Source organism: Lissotriton helveticus, chromosome 12 (genome assembly GCF_964261635.1).
Source record: "Lissotriton helveticus chromosome 12, aLisHel1.1, whole genome shotgun sequence".
Classification (NCBI taxonomy): Eukaryota; Metazoa; Chordata; class Amphibia; order Caudata; family Salamandridae; genus Lissotriton; species Lissotriton helveticus.
Window position 1 is genome coordinate 554,613,752 of NC_136073.1, and position 23,202 is coordinate 554,636,953.

Below are 23,202 nucleotides of genomic sequence, written 5' to 3' on the forward strand. Positions count from 1 at the left end.
CACAATCCAAGTGGAATGAGTTGGTAATCTAAAAAAAAAAAATTTGGTTTGTAATGCAGTTTAACACAGGTCATCCCTTTGGACTGAATAATAGATGGCATTTACCATGGATTTCAAGTTTTGTAAATACCTCAGATTACAGATTTGTTGCAATAATTAATGTATTTGCTGTAGGGAATAGTACTTGTTTATGGTTTTATTCACTTGATCACCGTTTTTATTTGATACAGGTGTACACGTCACCTGCTTGTTTGAGAAAAGAGACAAGGGGCTGAACATGCTGTATAAGGACTTTTCTAAATTCTCACTCAAGTAGTGCAACAGCCATTCCATTTCCAGTTATGCGAGGGCACAGATCTGCCAGAGCACCTGGCTGGAGATCAAGACTATGTCTATACTGAAGGGTCTAGCCTTTATAAAAAATAAAAAAAAATGTCCTTAACAGAGTTGTAAGCAAGGCAGGAAAGTGGTCACTCAGCTTTTAGCATGTTAAGATGTAAGGCGCATGTGATAACAACACTGAGCGGATAAAGTAATAATGCTCTTGATAATATTACATTACAAAATCATCTGACCATGCAACATCCCCGATCACCCCAGGAATGGTGCAGTGCCAGTTAAGACATCCTCACAATCACTTTGAACTGTGGAACATTAATTAATTGAAATACATGTTTTCTTCATGATTACCAAAACACAGTAATCACGTTAGACACGTAGAGAAGCAATTGGAGTCATTCCATCCATCCCATGCTCATAAACACGAAATAATAATAATAATAATAATACTAGATTATAGAATAGATGTGATATGAAGCAGTTTTGGCAGAGCTTGAGGAAAATATGTGTCTGTTTAGGTGTGAGTAGCTATCAATTCCGACAATCTAGCTTTTTATCATTTGGAAAGGTCAGTACCACAGGTACTAGAGCTAGAGCAGGTTGCACGGTACTGCCGACAACTGGTGTGACTGCGTTGGGATTTGTACTTGACACCACAGACTCCCTTAGTGTCAAACTCCTTCAATTTCCTCTGGCCCTGTCCCTCTGTACAAGCCAGCCACTAACCTTGGTAACAGAGCTTCGTTGCATGCCGTTGTGCAATCTTTCAATAAAGGGCCTGGTTTTCGACAGAATACACATAGATTCGGTTTCCATATCGTCTACTGCTTATTTTGAAAATATCCTTTGATCCCTCCTGCCTGCATGGGGTCAGCTCCCTCTGCTTTCTTATGTTCTTCCCAAAATGACTTAAAAAATTAAATGACTACTATCTTAGTTTCAGACTTCTGTTTATCAACCTGCCGCTCATGAAGACACTGATCTAATTGACCCAACGAGTCACTCAGTTCAGCACAGGTACAGGGTGAATTGGCAACCAGTACTACAACATATTTTAATTAAATGCCTAAGCAATAGCGTAGCAAGGAGGCCATGGGCCCTCGCGCACAGTGGCGTAGCTAGAGCTTCTGGCGCCCGGGGCTATCCCTCAGATTGCCGCCCATGGCAGGTAGCGGCAGGAGGGAGCTGAGGTAGTATCTGGGGAAAAATTACGGCGAGCAGCAGGGGTGGATTGGCGGGGTTTAACTTACGATGCCACTCTCTACTCCACTGCATAAGAAGGGGCGTGAAACTGCGGCATAAGCATAGAGCAATCCTCAAAGGTGAAGTCTCAGTTGATGAAGGCCCACCAGCACTAAAAAACTGCAGCACTACAATGCACAAAGGACAGAAAATACCACAGTGGTAGATTTAGTGAGAGGTGCTGTCAGTACAACCTATAATAATGGTAGTGGGTCAAGGAGTTGCACATACAAAGAGAGTACAGGGTTGGTAAGAAAAAAGCAAGGTTGATAGAAGGGATTGTCTGTATAATGTGGTGGCGCTCACCATTCAAATACCCTGCTACCCACAGGTGTGACACAAATGACCAAAAAGAAACAGTCATTCATAAACAAACATCAGAAGATGGGGTCACACTAATGTAGCAACATAGGACTATGATTCTTTAATAAATATACATGAGCACTCAAAGTTGGAGTAGTGAATGTATCTGAAGCTGTTCGCAGTAGACTAGAGTTGGGATACCATATCAGTTACATCGTATACATCTAACAAGAATTTCATCTTTAACACTTTCTCAAGACCCTGGGGCAGTTTTATACGCAGCACTCCGTTACATGAGGAACGGTAAATCTGGGCCTTGGTTTTCCAAGGGTTGCTTTGTCTTAAGACTAAGTATGATCTTGCTTTGGTATTCCATATAAATAAAGACTGGGATGAGGAAAAAGGGCGTAGAGAAAATGGCCCAATTACTTAACAGTAACCTTCATTACACCTAGTCTTACTTGTCCCAGCAATCACACCCTATCATACTACCTTGAATGTATGGCCTTCAGGTAGGCAATGTACTTCAGGATGATGCAGTGAATGTCACCCTCCTAATGGCACCAGTGAGGGTATATGGGCTGGCCCAAAATGATGCCCGGGGCCTTCAATGGTAGCGCTTTCGCGTGCTCCCCCTACGTCAGAGGGGAGCCTACAAATACAACTATAACCTAACTAGATGTGCTCCCCCGTCGCTTTGTGCTCACCCTACATCAGAGGGGAGCTTTCACATACAGCTACAACCTAACTAGATGTGCTCCCCCGTCTGTTTGTGCTCCCCCTACGTCAGAGGGGAGGTACAAATACAGCTATAACCTTCATGTTGGTGCCTGGCCATATGTCTATGCCTCCCGTAAAGCGCTGCAGCTGTTTGTGCGTCCACCTGACAGAAAACTGGCATGCATATAGTTGGCAAACAATTAATGTTTTAAGCAATAATTGTGAATATCATTTCATATGTGTCTTCACAGGCTGGTTACCTCATGAAAGTCCGGGCCTGGTCCATGCAGCGCGCCGCGGTGGCGCGCTGTCTTCACAGGCTGGTTAACTGCCACAGTCACTGGAAGTGGTGGTAACCCTGCCACAGGATCTTCAAACTGAATGACAAATGACTTAGTGCGCATGCATGAAATGACACGCATGCACACTAAAACAGCAGAACACTCGAGGAGCTCAAAAATACCTGTATTTAGGAAAAGAGCATTTACTGATAGCATGCGCACAGAGGGGGAACTCGCACAGCCAGATGGGTAGATGGAAACAACAGAACACCGGCTGCCCAAAAATAGTTCTGCCTGGGGCAGACCGCCCCCACCGCACCCCCCTAGCTATGCCCCTGCTTGTGCAAGCACGGAAAATGGCCCATTTTACTATTGTTGGGGTTGTAAAAATGCAGCAATAATCAGGGCTCAATGGGCTCTGGTGCACCCCATCTGGTGCACTGATGGTGGCCAGGGCCCTGTGTGGACTGACACTTACCGTCTATACTGTGAAACCATTACAGTCACAAGGGAGAGTTACTTGAATATTGATTGCGAGTTTGTCATTGCTCACAGCTGTCCTCCCCAAAATCCGTAGTTTTTTGGTTTTTTGTTTGCCGCATGTTTTTTGGTGCCCTGTTTAGTGTGTTTCTTCCTCGTTTTATAGTTGGTCCAGTCAGCCTACTGTTTCTGGAGGGAAAAAAATAATGAAAAAAAGAAGGAAAACAACTATTTTCAAATTCATTATAATAAAGAGCTGGTTGTTATCATTAACTTTTAAGAGTAAAGGATAAGGTGAGTGAACGTTAAGTCTAATGAAGTAGCTACATATATTATGTAAATACTATTGTTTCCTTTCTTAATTCAAATGTTATTTATTTTTTAACGTAAATCACTGAATTAAAACACATTTAATATACAATTGACGTATATAGATATTGCAACACACTGTTTTTATTTTGTGTTGTTCAGATAGTAGTAAGTGGAAAGTTACTAATGTATGCTATCATTTATCACTCACCAAAGGGCGGACTACCAATATATTTTGTTCGTCATCAAACAAAGGGGTAAAGCACAAATCAAATGAACTGCTAAAAAAACATTCTAATACTGTGCTTCGTCAACTGTGAATTGCACTTTAATTTTGCAAAGTTGTTCCTAATAACTAACTACATTTCTTACCCAAAGCAGTAGATTTCTTCACAAATCATCAATCATGCTCATTGACGGGGGTGTTGTTGTCTGTCAACTCCAGAGTGCTCTGTGTTGATGTGATGTCATTTGCGTCCCGGGCTGCTGTGTCCGTCAGAGTAGGAGTCAGCTGGGTGTTGCCAGCTGAGGCGGGAGTGTTCACAGTGGATCCTCCTGTAGCTGCTGGTGGACAACCCAAACCTGATGTGCCAGGTTGGCCCTCGTCATACGAGGATGGTTGAGTCTCTTCCATGGCGGAGAGCTCCTGGTCGACCAGAGTCTGGGACTGGCTGTCCTGATTTGGTCCCGGACGTTCCCAGCTTGTCCTGTGAGTACAGAAATGACAGAATCATTAATGTGAATGTCCACTGCACCTCAAATCATACCCATTCCATAGATGACTGAATCTAACAATAAATTAATAAAGATTGATTGCCATCCTTCATCCCTGATGCTGGCCTATGTTTTTGGAGAACGATGCAATCTGACAAGATGTGGATTGGTGAACATGCCCACCTATGTGCATAAATGTGCATGTTGGGTTTAGCTCTCATTACATGTCCACATACATTGACTGGGTGACACTGGTGGGTTGGTGTTCTCCACATCTGTACTTTCAGGGTGACATATGCACTTTTTAGTTCCCAATGTTGGAGTATGTAAGCCCTGTGCACTGGGCTTAGTCCATGTCTCAGCAGTCACATAGGTGTGGCTGCCTACACACTCACAGTCTGTTGCTTTCCCTTGAATTTCGTGGTAATGGTGTGAGTGAGGTGCTTATTGTTCTCGTCTCATGACACACAAGTGAATGCCTGTAAGGAGCCAAATGCGTGACTGATTAGCTTTGTGCCTACACAGATCATGTCGTTTGTAAATTGACTCCATAGTCAAATGAGATGACAAACTCTGCTTTCTGCTATTTTGTGGCTAATTTCATGAGCTGAGTTTGAATGCTTAGGGTCTATTTGTGAAACTTAAACTCCTCCTTCTGCCCAGCACAACCTGGCCACCAGGAAGAGTACTGTCCAGACAATAATGGGAAATGTACTTGCAAGATGGTCGTCACTGGTGTTTGGAACACAAAGGCAAATTTGGTAGTTGTGATAAGGTCAGACAGCAGGCCCCAGTGTCAGCCATCTTGCTAGCACACCTCAACTCACTAGCAGGTAGCCATTGGTTCAGATGAAGTGGTTGTGCTATGTGTGTATGTGTGTGGAGGGGTGTTTGCTGTTACTCCAACTCCCATTAGGTCCAGTCATACATAAACCTTCCCACCAAGCCTAACCAGCCTACCTGGAACTCTGTTTTACTGACAGTGAGTGGAAATGTAGTAGCAAGATGTCTGACACTGGGGACTTTGTGTTTGGAACACAAGATCATGATGGGAGTTCTGGACAAAACATACACCAGTCATCAGTTTCAGACATCTCGCAAGTACATTCTCACCCACTGTCAGGAAATCAGAGTTCCAGGTAGGCTTTTGGTGGTGGGTGGGAAGGTGTGTGTGGGACAGGGCCTGATGGGAGTTGTAGCCATTGCAAATTCTCATCCTTCCACCCAGCTCGGATAACTCCTCTGGGCCTATGCCTACCTCTCAATGAGTGGCAATGTACTGGCAAGATGTCTGACACTGGTGCCTGGTGTCTGACTTGACCCAAACTCCCATAGGCCATGTGCTCCTCATACCAGTCCCCAGTGTCGGACATCTTGCCAGTACATTTCCACTCACTCTCAGGAAAGTAGACCTACAGGGGTGCTGTTTGTTCTAGGTGGGAGGAAAAGTGTTTGCCCCGACTAAGGGGTATAAGGTGCACAAAGCATATCCCCATATATGTCATGCAGGTGTATACATGTCACGTTTCCTGTGCTTTTGCAAACACTTGCAGTGACATATTCAGAGGTATGTGTACCGGCATATATAAGACCTCCGCAGTAGCAGAAGTTGCATCGTAATTTGGCAGGGGAGTTTCACAGCCTCGGAGGTTAGAATAAGATTGCGGTTGCAGCGGTCGAATGGATGGACCGACTGATATCTTAATAAGGCCTTTAAACTTGAGGCAACCAGGGCGTGCAAGCTAGCTTGAGGGTAAGCAATCAGCATACTCCATTTGTCTTCTCAACACACTGTGCCTAAAGCATGCATTCTAATCATGGAGGAAAGAGTTCTTAGCAGCTTTGGAGGGGGAGAGAGAGAGAGAGAGAGAGAGAGTGTGTGTGTGTTTTCGTTCACAGGCTGGCAGTCAAATGGGCAAAACTATTTCACGGACGAGTCATTTCAGACCTGTACTACCAACGCTTTTCTAAGGTTAACTCATTGGAATTAGTTAGTTATTTATTTTAACTACCAGCAAAGATTGGGCTTTTGATGTGTTTCTGAACAAGTCTTTGTTGACAGACCTCATTATCAAATAATAAGCTACTCTCACATCAATGACAGTATTTCCTCTTAACTTTTTTATTTCAGTCACTGCAATTCACTTCTCTTCTGCCTGAGAGCATAGCATTTGGGGTTCTGATATTTAGATCAATAATTCAGTCTGTTTAATATTAGTTTCCATGGCATCAACACATGTTAAGTGCAATGAAATGTGGTTCACAAAGGAAAAGAGCATTACTTTTCAATCATTTGGGTCATGCTGGTTGGAAAACTTTTGACAATTTACCTCAGGGGCATTTTGATGTATGGGATGTTAAGATAATGGTCAGAAGAACAAAAGATATTACATGAGGCATACATTTTTCAGTCATATACAGAGCAGAACAAAAGCATGATTGAGCATGTAGAAGCTTTGCAAATACTTACAGCTTTATGTGAGCTTGGGAACTGTGTTGACACTGGATATACATTTTTAACTGCTTTTCTAAAATTATACAAGAAAGGCTTTTAACTTGCAGAAGTCCAAGACTATTAGAAATTCTTGATGTTGTCAAAAGCACTGAAAGGTCAACAATGTCATACAAAGTCCTTGATGGTCAACAGGGCTTACTACCAGTGAATAGAGTTGCTGCCGATACCTCAGTATGTAATCTTTACTAGAAACTACAGACCCACAAACAGGAAATCTGCAATAATCTGCTATAGGTATGAATCATAGACTAGAGTAGACTCATGTATGGAACATGCTCTGTAGCTAAGAGGTGTAATAGGTTTAGAAAAATTTGACATTTTCAATCTCTTCACAAAGCATGTAGTGGAAAACAATAATTAGCAACGTTTTTGTTCACGATTGTGAGGATAGGCTTAATAATGTGATTAAAACAGTTGATTCTCGTGTGAGTGCAGAGAAGATAAAAGATCCCTAATGGAATGGAAAGTACTAAATAGCAGTATGTCATTATCTGTGATGGTAGACTCAGGTGTACCTCTTACAATGCTTACAGATAAAATGTTTTACAACTGGAATGTCGAGTTATATATATATATATATATATATATATATATATATATATATATATATATATATATATATGTACAAGAAACTTCAAAAAAGAAGAGTCTGAGGCCGCTTGGGGGGAACAACGGAGAACCTTTAATGCAGCAAAAGCAGGCGGGCGTATGCATTTCAGCCGTGTGTGGCCTCCTCAGCGCCCAGCATGTAAACAGGAAACGCCTCTCACAGTTCTGCCCCACCTATTGTAGTAAGTGCAAAGTCCAGCTCCTCCCCCCAGCCATGATCAATGTCACCTGCTGAGGTAAACCAAGTGGGTAGGAACTGCAAATCCCAGCATGCAGTGTTCTGCTGGGTTTGTCGTATCTTGGCGGGGAATGGCAGGGCTGTAAGAAAGCGCTGAAACTGATGTCCCACGTAGTCTGCCACAAGAAAAGGGCTCCTCGCGCCCCCCAAAGACGCACAACCAACTAGTCCAGGTTCTTTGATTCACGGGGACCCGTGCGACAGTGCGCCAGGCCCGGGGTAGAGTGCAGTGACTCAGCCACCGTGTTTCTTCCTCCCAGATGCGCTGGTGGGCTTGATCCAATCCGAAGCCTCAGAGAAAAGGTCAGATGCGCCGGAGCACATCGCAGCCAGTGGGAATCAAGCCAGCAAACGTGCGGCGGCCCCAGAAGCACTAAACTGGCAAATTAGTGCGGAAATATGTACAAGAAACTTCAAAAAAGAAGAGTCTGAGGCCGCTTGGGGGGAACAACGGAGAACCTTTAATGCAGCAAAAGCAGGCGGGCGTATGCATTTCAGCCGTGTGTGGCTTCCTCAGCGCCCAGCATGTAAACAGGAAACGCCTCTCACAGTTCTGCCCCACCTATTGTAGTAAGTGCAAAGTCCAGCTCCTCCCCCCAGCCATGATCAATGTCACCTGCTGAGGTAAACCAAGTGGGTAGGAACTGCAAATCCCAGCATGCAGTGTTCTGCTGGGTTTGTCGTATCTTGGCGGGGAATGGCAGGGCTGTAAGAAAGCGCTGAAACTGATGTCCCACGTAGTCTGCCACAAGAAAAGGGCTCCTCGCGCCCCCCAAAGACGCACAACCAACTAGTCCAGGTTCTTTGATTCACGGGGACCCGTGCGACAGTGCGCCAGGCCCGGGGTAGAGTGCAGTGACTCAGCCACCGTGTTTCTTCCTCCCAGATGCGCTGGTGGGCTTGATCCAATCCGAAGCCTCGGAGACAAGGTCAGATGCGCCGGAGCACATCGCAGCCAGTGGGAATCAAGCCAGCAAACGTGCGGCGGCCCCAGAAGCACTAAACTGGCAAATTAGTGCGGAAATATGTACAAGAAACTTCAAAAAAGAAGAGTCTGAGGCCGCTTGGGGGGAACAACGGAGAACCTTTAATGCAGCAAAAGCAGGCGGGCGTATGCATTTCAGCCGTGTGTGGCCTCCTCAGCGCCCAGCATGTAAACAGGAAACGCCTCTCACAGTTCTGCCCCACCTATTGTAGTAAGTGCAAAGTCCAGCTCCTCCCCCCAGCCATGATCAATGTCACCTGCTGAGGTAAACCAAGTGGGTAGGAACTGCAAATCCCAGCATGCAGTGTTCTGCTGGGTTTGTCGTATCTTGGCGGGGAATGGCAGGGCTGTAAGAAAGCGCTGAAACTGATGTCCCACGTAGTCTGCCACAAGAAAAGGGCTCCTCGCGCCCCCCAAAGACGCACAACCAACTAGTCCAGGTTCTTTGATTCACGGGGACCCGTGCGACAGTGCGCCAGGCCCGGGGTAGAGTGCAGTGACTCAGCCACCGTGTTTCTTCCTCCCAGATGCGCTGGTGGGCTTGATCCAATCCGAAGCCTCGGAGACAAGGTCAGATGCGCCGGAGCACATCGCAGCCAGTGGGAATCAAGCCAGCAAACGTGCGGCGGCCCCAGAAGCACTAAACTGGCAAATTAGTGCGGAAATATGTACAAGAAACTTCAAAAAAGAAGAGTCTGAGGCCGCTTGGGGGGAACAACGGAGAACCTTTAATGCAGCAAAAGCAGGCGGGCGTATGTATTTCAGCCGTGTGTGGCCTCCTCAGCGCCCAGCATGTAAACAGGAAACGCCTCTCACAGTTCTGCCCCACCTATTGTAGTAAGTGCAAAGTCCAGCTCCTCCCCCCAGCCATGATCAATGTCACCTGCTGAGGTAAACCAAGTGGGTAGGAACTGCAAATCCCAGCATGCAGTGTTCTGCTGGGTTTGTCGTATCTTGGCGGGGAATGGCAGGGCTGTAAGAAAGCGCTGAAACTGATGTCCCACGTAGTCTGCCACAAGAAAAGGGCTCCTCGCGCCCCCCAAAGACGCACAACCAACTAGTCCAGGTTCTTTGATTCACGGGGACCCGTGCGACAGTGCGCCAGGCCCGGGGTAGAGTGCAGTGACTCAGCCACCGTGTTTCTTCCTCCCAGATGCGCTGGTGGGCTTGATCCAATCCGAAGCCTCGGAGACAAGGTCAGATGCGCCGGAGCACATCGCAGCCAGTGGGAATCAAGCCAGCAAACGTGCGGCGGCCCCAGAAGCACTAAACTGGCAAATTAGTGCGGAAATATGTACAAGAAACTTCAAAAAAGAAGAGTCTGAGGCCGCTTGGGGGGAACAACGGAGAACCTTTAATGCAGCAAAAGCAGGCGGGCGTATGCATTTCAGCCGTGTGTGGCCTCCTCAGCGCCCAGCATGTAAACAGGAAACGCCTCTCACAGTTCTGCCCCACCTATTGTAGTAAGTGCAAAGTCCAGCTCCTCCCCCCAGCCATGATCAATGTCACCTGCTGAGGTAAACCAAGTGGGTAGGAACTGCAAATCCCAGCATGCAGTGTTCTGCTGGGTTTGTCGTATCTTGGCGGGGAATGGCAGGGCTGTAAGAAAGCGCTGAAACTGATGTCCCACGTAGTCTGCCACAAGAAAAGGGCTCCTCGCGCCCCCCAAAGACGCACAACCAACTAGTCCAGGTTCTTTGATTCACGGGGACCCGTGCGACAGTGCGCCAGGCCCGGGGTAGAGTGCAGTGACTCAGCCACCGTGTTTCTTCCTCCCAGATGCGCTGGTGGGCTTGATCCAATCCGAAGCCTCGGAGACAAGGTCAGATGCGCCGGAGCACATCGCAGCCAGTGGGAATCAAGCCAGCAAACGTGCGGCGGCCCCAGAAGCACTAAACTGGCAAATTAGTGCGGAAATATGTACAAGAAACTTCAAAAAAGAAGAGTCTGAGGCCGCTTGGGGGGAACAACGGAGAACCTTTAATGCAGCAAAAGCAGGCGGGCGTATGCATTTCAGCCGTGTGTGGCCTCCTCAGCGCCCAGCATGTAAACAGGAAACGCCTCTCACAGTTCTGCCCCACCTATTGTAGTAAGTGCAAAGTCCAGCTCCTCCCCCCAGCCATGATCAATGTCACCTGCTGAGGTAAACCAAGTGGGTAGGAACTGCAAATCCCAGCATGCAGTGTTCTGCTGGGTTTGTCGTATCTTGGCGGGGAATGGCAGGGCTGTAAGAAAGCGCTGAAACTGATGTCCCACGTAGTCTGCCACAAGAAAAGGGCTCCTCGCGCCCCCCAAAGACGCACAACCAACTAGTCCAGGTTCTTTGATTCACGGGGACCCGTGCGACAGTGCGCCAGGCCCGGGGTAGAGTGCAGTGACTCAGCCACCGTGTGGTTCACAAAGGAAAAGAGCATTACTTTTCAATCATTTGGGTCATGCTGGTTGGAAAACTTTTGACAATTTACCTCAGGGGCATTTTGATGTATGGGATGTTAAGATAATGGTCAGAAGAACAAAAGATATTACATGAGGCATACATTTTTCAGTCATATACAGAGCAGAACAAAAGCATGATTGAGCATGTAGAAGCTTTGCAAATACTTACAGCTTTATGTGAGCTTGGGAACTGTGTTGACACTGGATATACATTTTTAACTGCTTTTCTAAAATTATACAAGAAAGGCTTTTAACTTGCAGAAGTCCAAGACTATTAGAAATTCTTGATGTTGTCAAAAGCACTGAAAGGTCAACAATGTCATACAAAGTCCTTGATGGTCAACAGGGCTTACTACCAGTGAATAGAGTTGCTGCCGATACCTCAGTATGTAATCTTTACTAGAAACTACAGACCCACAAACAGGAAATCTGCAATAATCTGCTATAGGTATGAATCATAGACTAGAGTAGACTCATGTATGGAACATGCTCTGTAGCTAAGAGGTGTAATAGGTTTAGAAAAATTTGACATTTTCAATCTCTTCACAAAGCATGTAGTGGAAAACAATAATTAGCAACGTTTTTGTTCACGATTGTGAGGATAGGCTTAATAATGTGATTAAAACATTTGATTCTCGTGTGAGTGCAGAGAAGATAAAAGATCCCTAATGGAATGGAAAGTACTAAATAGCAGTATGTCATTATCTGTGATGGTAGACTCAGGTGTACCTCTTACAATGCTTACAGATAAAATGTTTTACAACTGGAATGTCGAGTTATATATATATATATATATATATATATATATATATATATATATATACTGCACAAGGCAATGCTCTAGTGACAAAATTACATCGCAAGGAGACAGCTGGGAATAGTCTCCTAACTGCAACTAGTGCCCATCCCCATAACCTGATACAGAGTATTCCGTATGGAGAGTTGATCAGGGCCAAGCATAATTGCAGTACAGAAAGAGAGTATATTGAAGAAAGGGAAAGAATGGTCAAAAGATTTGCTCAGAGGTGTTACAGTAAGAGAACTATCCAATTTTCCAAAACTAAAGTAGAGGCCTTAGAAAGACCTCAATTGCTACATCCCAGGCCGCCGAGTGAGGAGCAAGGTGAAAATGTTAGGTTCATTACAAACTTTTCTAATCAGTCTTTCAAAATTAGAAAGATACTCACTCGTAACCGGGATATATGACAGAACCATCAACAAATATGTTAATGAAAATCCTCAAATTACATTTAGAAAAGGAAAGTCTCTCAAAGATGAATTGAGTAAAAAGGCTATCTCCTCGGCTGAAGAGTGTAGCATTACATCTGAAGTCACAGGTTTAAGAACCTGTAAGCGGTGCAAAGCATGTGCAAACAGTACGGATTGTGCTAGTATTAAGGTACCTAACAGTAAAATAACTTTTACAATCATAGGAAATTTCAATTGTGATACAGAATATTGCATTTACTGCCTGATATGCCTATGTGGAAAATGTTATATTGGAAGCTCGATTCACAGGGCTAGGGAAAGGATTTTAGAGCACAAACGAGCTATTCGGAATAACAATATACAATATCCGGTAGCCAGGCATTTTAATGAAAAACACAACCGAAATGTTAAACTGCTGTCCGTTGTAGTTTTAGACTCTATTGGACAACAAGAACGGGGAGGTGACAGAGAGCACCTACTAAGGATGAAATAATCCAGATATATTATAGATTTTGAAACCCTAGTGCTGGTAGGATTAAACTCAAATCAGGAAATGGCTGTACGTTTGTAAATTGGTACAGAGCAAAATGAGTAGTGATACTTCTTTGCGTTAAAAGAATTGTTAAACAATAATTGTACAAAAAATCAGCATGTTTTTAAAGATTTGTAAGGGATATAAGAGGTATGGTATTATTGTTATTGTTTTCTTTTAAATCACCACAGGTAGGATGCATTAATGGGAAAGGGCAGTTACCAGTGTCGCTAAGAAGACCTATATTTTTTTTAAGGTTTAACATTCTGAAACAACAGCAGAATTCTATGCCCACTTGGGCGAGACTATGTTTGTGTATCCGACTGTTGAATGGGGCGGGTTATTGTCTAGAGTGACAAGTAATGGGGTACTGTGAATTGATGGCCCCAAAGTCCCCCCCTCCTTCTTTGTCTTCGTATTATGTTAAAATGTCGTGGATACTAGACATAGAATCACCAATCCAACATGTGTGAGGTTTATTGACTACACTGTGATCACATGTAAATATGCAAATCATGATTACCCATATTTTGAACGAGTTTTATGAGTTCCTGGTAATCTTAGAAATTAACTGTGAAGTAGCGCGATGACATGCGCTGATTGATGGTTTTATGAAATGTACCATGTGATCACGGAAGGGTAACGATGTGTAACTTTATAATTTGAATATTGTATAATTTTACTTTGCATACAGAAGTCGGTTACTAGCTATCATTACATGAACAATATGAACAGTATGATTTAATATTGTATTATCTGTAAATAGAGACTGGCTAAATGTATTGCCTAAAATGAATTCAACATGGCGCTCACAACAGTATGTTAAAATGTGTAGACTCGAAAACTTGTCCTTCCTTAATGTTGACTACCTGTATATGTAAATCGGCATGATGGCAGCATCCACCATACTGTGAAAAAGCGGAAATGCGAACCGCGTCGGTGTTCGAGAGAATCTTGCAAATAAATTGATTGAAACAGCCTTGGGTGTCCTGGAGTATTCTTTGAATTCGAAGAATTGGCGATTGGATTTTACAAGGGTGGCCGGGCCCTTTCCGGGACCGCCGCGTACTGAAGCTGCACACATTTTCGGGTTGTCACGAGTAGAATATGTATGAATATATATATATATATATATATATATATATATATATATTTATTTATTTTATTTTATTTTTTTCGTCTTCGGACCGGGTGAGTGAAACAGCTCCGTGCCCCTGACGATTTATTAGTTCAGCCTCTGTCTCGTTTGGTACCGTAAGATATTGGAAACCCCGTGAACGTGAGCAATCACCACCCTAGGTCTTTATTAGAAACTGTTGCTTTGAACTCACATAAACATGTCTAATATTGAAGAAAGTATCGGGGAAAGGGAGTCAGCTGCGGATGCCATGTTTAAACCCGCAAAAGATAAACCCATGAGAACCGACAATGTGATGACACCAATTACACCTAGTAGCAATCTTAAAATACTGTTTTCAGCAATTAGAAAGACTGCAGGAAAGAGAAATCCGCAAGTGGTAGGAGGCCACCTCCCTTCAGAAATACGCTGAGTGCAATAGAGTCCCGAGAGGATTACGGATCTTCACAGTACCGTCCTACGAAAATCCCGACCGCACACTATTAAAAGAATGGGCCGAGTACACTGCGGAGTCATCAAAGGGGATGGTTTGCATGCTGATCAAATATGCATGGAGTGATAGGGAGAAGTGTCTGAAAGAAATAGCTGACCTCGAGACACTTATTGCAAAAGAAAAAGACATTAAAACCGTACAAGAACTAAGAGATGCCCTGGTGAAGAGACTTAAGGAATATGAAACAGGCATCAGAAAAAGGAAGCAAAGCAAATTCCAACGGGATGAACAGGATTATCTGACGGGACGAATCCTGACGTTCGCTCGCAAATTCGACGCCACGAGAAAACTGTTGGCCCAAGGGACGCAGAGCACCAGTAACATAGAAACCTCGGAATCTGAAGTTGAGCTGTCGGAAGGGGAACAGAATACGACTCTTTCAGTAAAAGACTAAGGAACCGTGCCGCCTTTTTTCGACGAATATCAGGTGATAAAAGAGACAAGACAGAGACCACAACAGCGCAACCACCCCCCCGCACCAAACCAAAGAGGAAAACCAGGAGGGGCAAGAGGGGGAGCACTGCCAAGCGCCTCGCCAAGAGTGACACGGAGCGTGTCGAGACGCAAGAAGTGGTAACTCAATGTGAGGAGAACAATATCATCAACCTTTCAAAAAGAATCTTAACAAGGGACGAAATGAGGGTCCTGCAGAAAGGGTTGAGCTTTCGTCCATCAGCAGAATTTGATCTAGTAAACACCAGGATTGATCTATTTAGATATATCCGGAAACTAAAATTCCAAAAGATATTTCTCCTACATCCAAGAACTATGACAGACAGAGACAATGAAATAGACACTAATTATGCAACTGTTGAGAACACGGAGGAGCACTCAGAAACACTACTGAATATTTTAGCCCCCACCCAAGATGAACTGGAAAGTGACTCACAGGGCACACAACGTATTACAGCACAGATTCGAGTTCCAAGCAATCTCAAAAATAAATCGAAAAAACTACCTAATGCTCCACACGACGCAAATTTTTTTTTTTTTTTTTCCAAAACCTTTATTGAAAGACACGTAGAAGTACAAGCGCAGGCCTACAACCACAGGGGCCGGCCGCAAAAGCAGGAGAGTCAAAAAAAGGGGCAACATCAATGTGTACAATAGAATGAATACAGGATAGACGTGAAATAAAGACGGTAAACAGTCAGCGCCAGGATAAGAAAGGTTTCATTTTACATTTTATAGAGGAGGCAGCAACCATATCTACCGGGCGTCACGCAACATATACAGAGAAAGAGGGGGGGGGCGGGAGGGAGACAGCCCCCCACGCAATCAAATAACCCTAGTAGGGCAAAGCCCACAGACCTCCCACGCCCAGCAAAGGTCCAAAAATAAAGGACAAATGTCAGCGAACAAATAACGTGGACGCCACATGTACAGCCCTCCCGCCCCGGAAAAGGAGAAAGTGCGGACACGTACGAAACAAAGGAGCGAAGATAAAGGGACATAGCCCACCCCCTGAAAAAGCAAAAAGGGACCATAGAATAAAACAAACTAAAATAACAAACACCCCCCCCACCCTACATCACTGTAATGGCTACGGCCTACCCCACTAAACAGCGTGCCTGTCGCCCAGAGTCACCCGAAATATAGAAGAAAGAGAAAGAGAATAATAACAAAGAAAGAGAGAGAAGGAGAGGAAAAAGAAGGATAGGAGAGGAGAGGAGCCAGCGATCGAAACATGGAATACTACCCCACCCGCATCAACGGATCACCTATCGAGGTCGAAAAGGACATTAAAAAAAGCCCACACAAGGATGAAAAACAAGAACTAACCAAAATAATGAGGCCTGGAGATGCCATTTAAAAGGGTCCCACAGGTACTCCGGCACAATCACCCCTGTCCACTTTTATGAAGAGTCGAGCTTCCAGATCCCGCCACGGCCGAAAAGCAGAATGATACCGTGGGTCCATACCAGTCCAGGAAGGCCAGTGGGATCTCCGCAAAACACCGTCCCGGCCAACAAGAAGCAACCAGGAGAACTCGGCAGCAGTCAGAATGCAAAAGTACCTCAACGATCCACGTGGCCAAGCACATTATCTGGGCTGTCCAACACGAAGCAGAGAAATCAGGATGTAGGAAACACTGCAGCATCGGCACCTGGTCCACATGATCCCTTGGAATCAAACACCCAGCTGGAGATCCCAGCACAGCAGCCGGAGAAGTTTCAACCATTACAATTCGGGAAGACGACACCGCGTCACAAAATGGCGGAGCAGCCATGGCGGAGATCCGCGACTCCAAGTCTCGGCATTTCAAGGACAGGTCGATCCCCAGAGCAGCCAAGGCAGACAAGACAGCACTCCGAGCAGGGGCCGCCCGAATCAAACGAGGGCTGGAGAGAACAAATGCAGCAATTTCCCCGTCTCCAGGAGAAAGACTCTCCGAGGGGCCATCCGCCATCTTAAGCACAGCGCCCGCCGCCATCATCGTGGGCGCCTCCAAGTCCACCAGGAGCACCGGCGGCCCCAGGGCACACAACCGATCCGCGGCGGATGGCGCTCGGCGGAGAAAGGAGAGTCACCAGAAGAACGGGCGTGCTCCCCACAACACTCGGGGGGAGCCCAGCACCGGACCCCGGGCGGGACAAGCCACAGGAGTGGGCCACCCACTTGAGGGGTGCCGGACAGCGCGGCTTCTCTTCTTCGGGCCGGCAGGCAATCGGACATACGGGGTGGCCCACCCGCGGGGGTGGGTCCGCTCCAGGGCTTCCGGCCCGCAGCTCTCAGGCTCCCAGCATCGGGTCTCTCCACCGGTTCCGGACCGCCGGTACTCCGAGCATCTCCGGGCAAGCACAGCACTCGAGGCCCCGGCTTCAGGGCCGGGAAGGCCAGCAAGGCAACAGGGGCAGAACGCCGAAATGACTGCACGCCAGAGCCCCGGAAAAGGATGGTAAGTGAAGGCTCTTCCTTGGTGACCAAATTCGGAACACCCCGAACAGGATGAAATACAGGATAGGTGGCGGGGAGGAAGAAATCACGGAGCGAGGCGGTTATGCGACTGTTCCGATCGCCATCTTGGCTCCTCCACACGACGCTATTGATGTGTTCAATGAAGCCATTCTCTTGGACCTTGAAAAACTGGCTAAAAACAAAATGGATATGAGATCTTCCAACATAACCCGTAGAGAATGGGATGCCATCAAATCTTTAAAAAGCGACACCAGCATCGAAATAAAACCCTCCAACAAAGGGGGAAATATCGTGATTTTTACAAAGGAAGCTTATGAACAAGAGGCACTACGCCAATTAGGAGACACGGAGTGCTATACCGTCATAAAAAGAGGTGAATATGTACAAAGCACAATTGACTACCAGCTGATGCTGGAAACATGGAAGGATGACGGTATGATAAACATGGATGAGTTCATATTTTTACAATGTGAGACACCAGTGTTACCGACGTTTTATCATCTGCCCAAAGTTCATAAAAATGCCAAAAGACCACCGGGGAGACCTATCGTGTCTTCCATTGGCAGCCTTTTGGAAAATACATCTCGTTTTATAGACTATTATTTGCACCTATTGTAAAAGACCTACCCTCATATGTGAGAGACACGCAGGATTTCCTTAGAATAATGGACAACATCACCTGGGAACCCAACATGCTACTCATCACTCTTGATGTGGTTAATCTATACACATGTATAGCCCATGAAGATGGTCTTAAAGCTACTAAATGGTTCCTTGATAGGAAACCTGAAAAATATCGAACACATAATGCGATGATACTGAGCATGATGAGATACTGCTTGTTTAACAACATTTTTCTCTTTGCAGGACAATTGTACAAACAAACTAGGGGCACTTCGATGGGCTCGTGCTTCTCCCCCAGCTACACAAATTTATTCGTGGGCTGGTGCGAGAGGCACGAGGCCTGGGGGGAGGCCTATGACCACTGGACAGATAAGATACTTTTATGGACTAGATATATAGACGACTTTTTTGTTTTCTGGCGCGGCGATCGTGCCTCGGCTGAGGAGTAAATCGCCGCGTTAAACGTCAATGATTGGAATCTCAGGTTCACTAGTACAATTAGTGCTACTAGTGTTTGTTACTTGGATTTGGAGATCTTCATAGATCAGGATGTTCTCCAGACAAAACTTTATAGAAAGCCCACGACCGGGAACGCTGTGTTACACGCGACGAGCCACCACCCAAAAAGCTTGGTAAGAAATGTCCCCTATGGTGAACTCCTCCGCTTGAAGCGCAATTGCTCAGCGGACAAAGACTACCAACATTGCAGAGCAGAAGCCAGTACAAGATTTAAAAACAGGGGATATTCTAGCAACTTACTTGACCAAGCGGCAGATAAGGTATCTAAGATCAACAGGAGGGATCTCCTGATGGTTAAACCAGTACAGACTAAGGGTGAACCCACAAGAATGATCACCAATTATAACATCAGGTCAGGAGAGGTAGTCCATATATTTAAGAAGAACTGGAACATTCTAGCAACTGACAATGTCTTGAAAAAACATCACCCTGTGAGACCACCCATTACTTAAAGGCGATGCCAGTCTTTGGGGGATCATCTTGTCCATAGTAATTTCTCGTCCAAGATCCAGCCAAAAGAATTATCAAGAGTGAAGGGATTTTTCCCCTGCTTACGCTGTAAAGCATGCAAAAACAGTAAAAAGGTCACCAACTACCCTGGAAGAACAGATGAGGGTACACCCAATAGAGAAATAAAGAAACTCCTCAATTGCAATTCAGATTACACTGTATATTGCCTTGAATGTCCCTGTAGAAAGCGTTATATAGGGAGTACAATTAAGCCTACCAAATTGAGAATCCTGGAACACTTCGTGCAATCTCTAAAAATGATAAAACCTACCCGGTTGCACAGCACTTTTCCCAGTTCCATAACAGCAATAGGGATCTCCTGAGCTTTTATTGTATTGATCAGGCCGATAGACAAGAAAGAGGAGGAGATAGAGTCAAGACCCTCCGAATCTTGGAATCAAAATACATTATCGATCTAAAAACCATGGCTCCCTGGGGATTGAATAATGATGAGGAGATGTGGGTGCACCTCTAAATGCCACATGGGATCATGTGGCAATTAGACCTAGGGACGTTGTGCTACAACTAAATGATGAGAGTAAATGAGAAACATCAAATTTATCGCTCATCATCTACTATTCAGGTTAGACGGTCTAAAACATTGTAGAGATACACTGGGATAATGCCCATTCAGGGCTACACCACTAATCAAACAGATTTATGAATTTACAAATATCTGTAAAATAGATTTACGGTGGAATATACATGAGGAACTTATGTTTTTGTAGTATCTAAAATACTCATCTTATGTATCCAACAGTTAAATATGACAATTTTGTCTATGACGTTCAAAGCAGTTTCTTAATGTTTAAATTTTATTTTGTGTGTTGTTTGTTGAAATGGGGATAATAAGCACCTAAGCACTTTATTTCTAATGCCTTTTTAACTCAATGAAATGATGAAGCAATTTAGACACTCATAGATGGCCGCTACATTCGTAACTAGTGTACTGGGTACCTTTTCTATGTTGTTGGAGTTCCAATGGTGCTCAGAGAGTTAAAATGGTGGTACTATGCACACACAGGCTGACACTGCCGAAGCCGCAACGCGTCTGTCGGGGGTGAGGGTTTTCCAATAAAGTATTTACGAAATGGATACCAGCGTGCTTGCTGTTTTTGACTCGATGGAGCCAAAGTTTGTGGATATATATATATTCACTGAAAAAACCATAGGTTATAGACCATATATAGTTAGGAATTAGCATTTACAAAACCTTGAAAATTCACTGAAAAAAACATAGGTTATAGACCATATATAGTTAGGAATTAGCATTTAAAAAACCTTATTTTACTCCCACAAAACCATTGAAATTCCATATATAGTTAGTTGCACTAACTATATATCGCGCACCCGCAATCCACTGCTGATCATGTCACATATTACATCATTCATGACATGGTCAGTGACATCACTGATGACATCACTGATGACATCTCAAATGACATCACTGATGACATCACTGATGACATCATCCAGTGACTGTGTGTTTCTGTAAAGTTTAAATATGTTTTAGATATTGAAGAATGAGTAGATGTATAACTGTCTGGACGAAGGATTTAGTAGGTGCATGACTGAATGTATGAGTGAGTGATTAAATGTGTCTCACTGAGTGCATGGGTTAGTGACTAAACTGTCTTAATTTGTGCATCATTATGTCTGTTGTTCTGTAAACTACTGCATGTGTTAATCAGTAGCTATATGATTAACTATATGGGTTATTGATTGATTGTCCAAGTATTTGTATGGGAGACTGAGTGTGTGTGTGGCTGGCTGGGAGGTGTGTGACTCTGTGCAGATCAATGTGTACTTGTATCAATGATTGTATAAGAAAGTAAGTATGTGTTACTATATGTTTGAAAATGTAAGGTGCTCTATGTTTAACTGTATAGACAAGAAAATGGAAGTGTGATTGATTCTTTACAGGACTGACTAGGTGTGTGAGTAACTCCATGGATGAGTGGCATAGTGTGAGTGTCTGTATAGGTGTATGAGTGCATATGATAGTGTTGTAAAGATGAGTGATTGTATGTATGAATGATTGTATGGGTGAATGAGTGAATGTGTGTGTAGACGTAGGAATCAGTGAGTACGTATGTAGTAACTAGTATTGGTGTGTCAATGGTTTCAAAAATTATACTCTGTATTTAACACTGGGTGAAACAGAGGTTATATTAAAATGTGAGGAGATGCATTGTATTGTCACATGAATGATATCATCAGTGATGTGGTCATTGATGTCAAATGAGATGTCATCAGTGATGTCATCAGTGATGTCATTTGAGATGTCATCAGTGATGTCATCAGTGATGTCACTGACCATGTCATGAATGATGTAATATGTGACATGATCAGCAGTGGATTGCGGGTGCGCGATATATAGTTAGTGCAACTAACTATATATGGAATTTCAATGGTTTTGTGGGAGTAAAATAAGGTTTTTTAAATGCTAATTCCTAACTATATATGGTCTATAACCTATGGTTTTTTCAGTGAATTTTCAAGGTTTTGTAAATGCTAATTCCTAACTATATATGGTCTATAACCTATGGTTTTTTCAGTGAATTTCAATGGTTTTTTAATAGCAAATATCATAAGCTGTCGAATGTCAAGTACGTGGTAAGTGAAAACATTTTCGTGTTTATGCACACTGATCTGCTTTGAATGGTGCCCCCCCCCCCCTCATTTCTATTAGGAGTACTCTCTCTTTGCAGATAGTGAAAGGTAGTTAACGCAGGCCTTTGCCCCCGTTGTAATCCGTCGTGCCTGCTTCTCTCTCCATTTGATTGATTGTTATCCAAGTATTTACTGTTTTAGAATTAGTTCTCTTTGGTTCATTCTCTATTTACAAACAAACACAGAGTCGCAATACTCTGTTTAGTCTTTGCAGATAACGAAAAATCGTGTAAAAAAAAAAGAAAAGGAATCGAGCAAAATCAGTAGGCCACTAATGGGATCTCTTTTTGACCTCGCTAAAATAGAAACATTAGGAACAACCCCTCATGACAAATACAAAACTAGTGAGATGAACTGAACTCCACACAATGATGGCTGCAAAACAGCTCGGCTCCGCCACCCACCCCGCCCAAAATAACGATAAAGAGCGGCTGCCATGATTGGTTGCGGAATGGCCACAACGGAGCTACGAAATGGTGCTGCTCTCATGCTAACCCCAGCTTCGGTCTGAAACATCCAGAAACACTGTAGACTACCAATTCGATCAGTTCCGGTAGCGCCCCAATGTAACCCGGTAGAGAAGAACTAGCCCTCCCCTCTTTGACTGATGGTTCTTGTTGCCTGTCCCTTCTGTTGTCATTTAACAGAACTATTTAGCCTGCTGAAAGGGGTTGTGTTTCGACCGCTGGTTGGTGGAGACATTTTGACTATATTCTGGACCTGCGTTGTCGCGTAATGCGTCATATGACGCGCCGCGTTAGCGCATCCGGAAGTCATCCGGGGCGCGCAGCGCGTAACGTAAGCATAACAAGTCATGTGACTTGTTAATAAAACTTTTCATTGGTTCATTTTACTTTTCTTATTCTAATGATGAAAGCCTTGGTCATATCACCTAAAAATTACGCTTTTAATTACTTCCGAACATTATTTTCTCTTAAATATATGTTATAATGTTCCAGGCTAATGTACTTTCCCGGAAATTTTACAACTGTCCTGCAAGTAAAATATATTCTTTTTTCGAGAAAAAGAGCGTTTCTTCGTCCCATGACGGAGCCGTTGAGCAAAAGAGGGTCGACCTGCTGTCTTAGTCGCCGATACGCCTGAATATGAGATTCTTATCGATCACTTTATTTTGCAGGAATAGAAAACACAACAGCCCTTGACCATTTATCTTTACTGCGTTCCTTCGTATTATACCTTTTACCCTTCATGTAATTGGTCTGCTTTATTTCACTTGCCTTTTAATGATTCTAAAACAGTGACTATTATTAAAAACTTTACCAATGTATACACTACTACCATGTTTTCTTTTAAAAACCTTTATTGTGAAAATTTCATTATACAAATACGAGCCTATAACCACGTGGGCCTGCCACGGAGCAAACTGTAATCGTATATGATGAATAGACATTTA